A 4519-nucleotide genomic window follows, 5' to 3' on the forward strand; every position below is an offset into this window, starting at 1 on the left:
CCGGAGAGCGCCCTCGTCCCATCATCGCCCGTCTGCACTATCATACAGACTGTGTGGATATATTGCGCCGAGCCAGGGCTCAGCAACGGATTACGTGTGGAGAGTTGACTTTTTCTGTCTTTCCCGACCACACCCAGAAGACGGCCCGTGCCCGAGCCGCCTTTAATGACGTCCGCCGCCGGCTCCGCGAGATCCCGGGGATCCGTTACGGTCTGCTGTACCCCGCCCGCCTCCGCATCACCCACAACGGCGCAGAAAGGGAGTTCAGGTCGGCAGAGGAGGCCAGCGCTTTCATCACGTCGCTCAAAGTCTAGTTGAACTTTTTTCAGTTCATCAGTGTCGGTTTTTTTTTTTTTTTTTCTCTCTCCCATATATACACGGTATGTGGTTTTCAGTTTAACTTGGTCGTGATTGGTTGTACCTCTCTGTTAATGTTGCTGGGCTTGCAGGAGCTCAACACGAAGCTTGTTAGTTATTATCTTGTTAGTTATGCTTAAAGCCGTAAGTGTTCTTTTCAGGGATCTGACTCCTTCTGGAGTTTGCACTGGGTTCTCCATCGTTTGGGGATGGGGTCGTTGTAAGTGCAATTGGGGGGTGGGGGGTGGGGTGTTCAGTAGGTTAAGTTTGTTGTTGTTTTCAATTTTCCCCCTTTTTTTTATTTATTTATTTATTTTTTATTTTTTCTCCCCCTTTTTTTTTTTTTTTTTTTTTTCTTCTTCTTTCCTCTTTCTTTCTTTCTTTCTTTCCTCCCTCCATCCCTTTCTTTCCTTTCCTTCCTTGGGGATCCGCATTCGGTACATCTCTATCTTTAGGAATTTAACATATGGCCACTAATACTGGTACTTCTGTGAGGTTGTTGAGCTGGAATATTAAAGGCATGGGGAGTCCAATTAAGAGATCGAGAATATTTGCTCACCTGAGACGTCTTAAAGCTGACTTAGTGTTCCTTCAGGAAACCCACATGCGCACCAAAGACCAGGTCAGACTTAAATGTCCCTGGGTTTCTGAGGTGTTTCACTCTGATTTCAACTCTAAGGCCAGGGGGGTTGCTATATTAATTGGTAAGTCAATGCAGTTTTCAGCATCTAAGGTGATTTCAGACAAAAACGGCAGATACTTAATTGTGGCGGGTACGCTATTTCATATTCCCATATTATTAGTTAATATATATGCCCCCAATTTTGACAACCCACACTTTATGAACAAGCTTTTTGAATGTCTCCCCTCATTGAACGACAGTCTTCTTATAATTGGCGGGGATATGAACTGCGTAATTGACCCCAAACTAGACCGCTCCAGCCCACGAAATCTGACTCCTTCTTCAATGTCGAGGTCTCTTTCAGATTTTGTGTCCAAGAACGGTTGCACCGATCCTTGGAGATTTTATAACCCTTGTACCAAAAAATATTCCTTCTTTTCTCAGATGCATCAATCTTTCTCTCGGATTGATTATTATTTTATTGATGCTAAACTAATTCCCAAAGTACTGTCTGTTGATTATCATCCTATTGTGATCTCCGACCACGCTCCTCTTTCTTTGGATATTCAGTTCTCTTCACAGCCACGCTACTCAACATCTTGGAGGTTCAATACATTACTTCTCTCAGATGATAAGTTCACCAATTTTATTACAACTAAAATTGATGATTACATCTCTATAAATCAAAATGATATGGAACCAATTTCATCTTCACTGCTGTGGGAATCATTAAAAGCATATTTGCGGGGACAAATTATCTCCTTCTCTGCTCACTTGAATAAGTCCCGGAAAGCCAAATTACAAGAACTCTCTATTAAGATCACAAAATTGGACCAACAACTTGCTACTTGCCCCTCTCCCAGTTTTCTTAAGCAACGTGTCGATTTACAGACTGAATTTGATCTCCTTACCACTAATGACGCAGAGCGACTTCTCTTACGATCACGCTCCGTATATTATGAACATGGAGACAAGGCAAGTCGGCTCATGGCTCATCAGCTACGTCGCCAGGCAGCCTCACGTATGATCCTTCAGATAAAAGATTCATCAGGCTCATTGCATCAGGATCCCACCGCCATTAATTCTGTCTTTCACTCATTTTATTCCTCTTTATATACGTCTGAATCTCCTTCTGGCTCCACTGAATTGAATTCATTCTTAGATAGCATCAACTTTCCTGTTATAGGCTCCGATGCTGCTAAAAATCTTGACTCGCCATTAACGGTAGAAGAAATTAATCTCGCTGTGAGAAGTATGCAAAATAACAAAGCTCCTGGCCCTGATGGATTTCCAGTGGAATTTTTTAAGAAATTTCAGGATAAATTGTCCCCTTTATTGCATGCTGTTTATAAGGAATCACTGGAACATGGCACTCTCCCTCCCACTTTAAGGCAAGCCTCCATAAGTCTCCTCTTAAAAAAAGATAAGGATCCAACTCTCTGCGGCTCATACAGACCTCTTTCGTTAATAAATGTAGATGCTAAGATCCTTGCTAAAGCCTTGGCTTATCGCTTGGAGAACATTGTGCCAACTATTGTCTCAAATGAACAGACAGGATTTGTTAAGGGGCGACAGTTATTCTTTAATGTGCGGACACTTTTAAATATTATTCACTCTAAAACTATCACCACAACACCTGAAGTCGTAATCTCAGTCGATGCTGAAAAGGCATTTGATAGGATTGAATGGGACTATTTATTTACTGTACTGAAGAAGTTTGGGCTGGGGAATGGGTTCATTTCTTTGATTCGTCTCCTTTACACGTCTCCACAAGCAAGCGTTTCCACTAATGGCATTCAGTCCAATTTTTTTACTCTAGCCCGTGGCACCAGACAGGGGTGTCCCCTCTCTCCCCTATTATTCGCACTAGCTATAGAGCCCCTGTCAATCTTTCTGAGGTCCTCCCCCACTTTTACTGGGATCTCCCGATTGGGAACAGAATATAAGCTGTCACTTTACGCTGATGACTTACTGTTATATGTCTCGGATCCTGTCCTCTCCATTCCTTCAATTTTATCTGCTTTCCAGAGATTCGGGTCTTTCTCAGGCTATAAAGTGAACGTATCTAAAAGTGAATGCTATCCCATTAATGACTCAGCAACACAGCTCGTACAGTCAGATATCCCTTTTAAGATTAGTCCTTCCGGCTTTAGGTATCTTGGGATCAACGTAACCAGAACGTTAAGCTCTCTTTTTTCTGCTAATCTCTCACCTTTAATGTCTACAATTAAATCTGACCTCCATAGATGGAAAAGCTTACCTCTTTCATTAATTGGAAGAATTAACGCAGTTAAAATGAATATTTTGCCCAAATTTCTATTTCTGTTCCATTGTCTTCCACTTTTCTTACCAAAACACTTTTTTAAAATAATTGATCAAACTATTTCTGACTTCTTATGGTGTGGGAAGGCTCCTAGAATCCGCAAATCTACACTTCAGAGATGTAAATTCAATGGCGGACTGGCACTTCCCAATTTCCAACTGTATTATTGGGCAGCACATATTCAAAAAATTTCATTTTGGTTCAAATCGGTGAATATGCCATGGTGTAAATTGGAGGCACAGTCATGCATTTCATCCTCTTTACCTGCTCTACTTACCTCATCTATTCCATCCAACCTCTCTGTCTTTACAAATAATCAAGTGGTTCACTCCACACTTAAAATTTGGTATCAATTTAGGAAACACTTCAAATTTAAGTCAGCATCTACTTTAGCTCCATTACTGAACAATCATTTATTTCGACCTCCGCTTACAGATTCAACCTTTCTCATATGGCATAATAAGGGCCTGAAAAGTTTTGGAGATCTTTACAAGGATGGTATCTTTCGCAGCTTTGCAGATCTCTCAGGTGAATTTAATCTCCCGCCTTCTCATCTCTTTCGATACTTTCAGATTAGACACTGCGCTAAAGCTTTGTTTCCAGTTTTTCCATCCTCTCCGCCGACTCTACAGTGGGAGGTGCTTTTAAACCATGATCCACTTCAAAAATCACTGATCTCTAAGGTTTACGATGACCTTCTGTCTTTCGATCTCTCTCCAGTTATTAAAGTTAGGGCTGCCTGGGAAGATGAACTGGATCTAAATTTGGAGGATGACTGGTGGGACGCTGCTCTTAAAAAAATTTACACAAGTTCATCCTGCGCTCGTCTTACACTTATACAGTTTAAAGTACTGTTTAGAGTCCACTTTTCTAAAGCTCGACTCTCACAGATCTATCCCAGTGTCACTGACGAATGCGACAAATGTCATGCCTCGTCCTGCAATTTAACCCATATGTTTTACTCTTGCCCACTACTTTCTCGCTTTTGGTCGAATTATTTTGACACCATGTCAAAAATACTCTCGGTGAATATAAAAGTCTCCCCCCATGTTGCCATATTCGGGCTCCCAGAGGACCATGGCCGGTTTACTTCAAACCAAAAAGACATTTTGGCTTTTACTTCCTTACTGGCAAGACGCCACCTTCTTCTCCACTGGAAGTCGACTAAGGCTCCTTCTAGTACCCAGTGGCTCAACGACACCATGTTTTTTCTGAAG

This window comes from Cololabis saira, chromosome 11 (assembly GCF_033807715.1).
Source record: "Cololabis saira isolate AMF1-May2022 chromosome 11, fColSai1.1, whole genome shotgun sequence".
Classification (NCBI taxonomy): domain Eukaryota; kingdom Metazoa; phylum Chordata; class Actinopteri; order Beloniformes; family Belonidae; genus Cololabis; species Cololabis saira.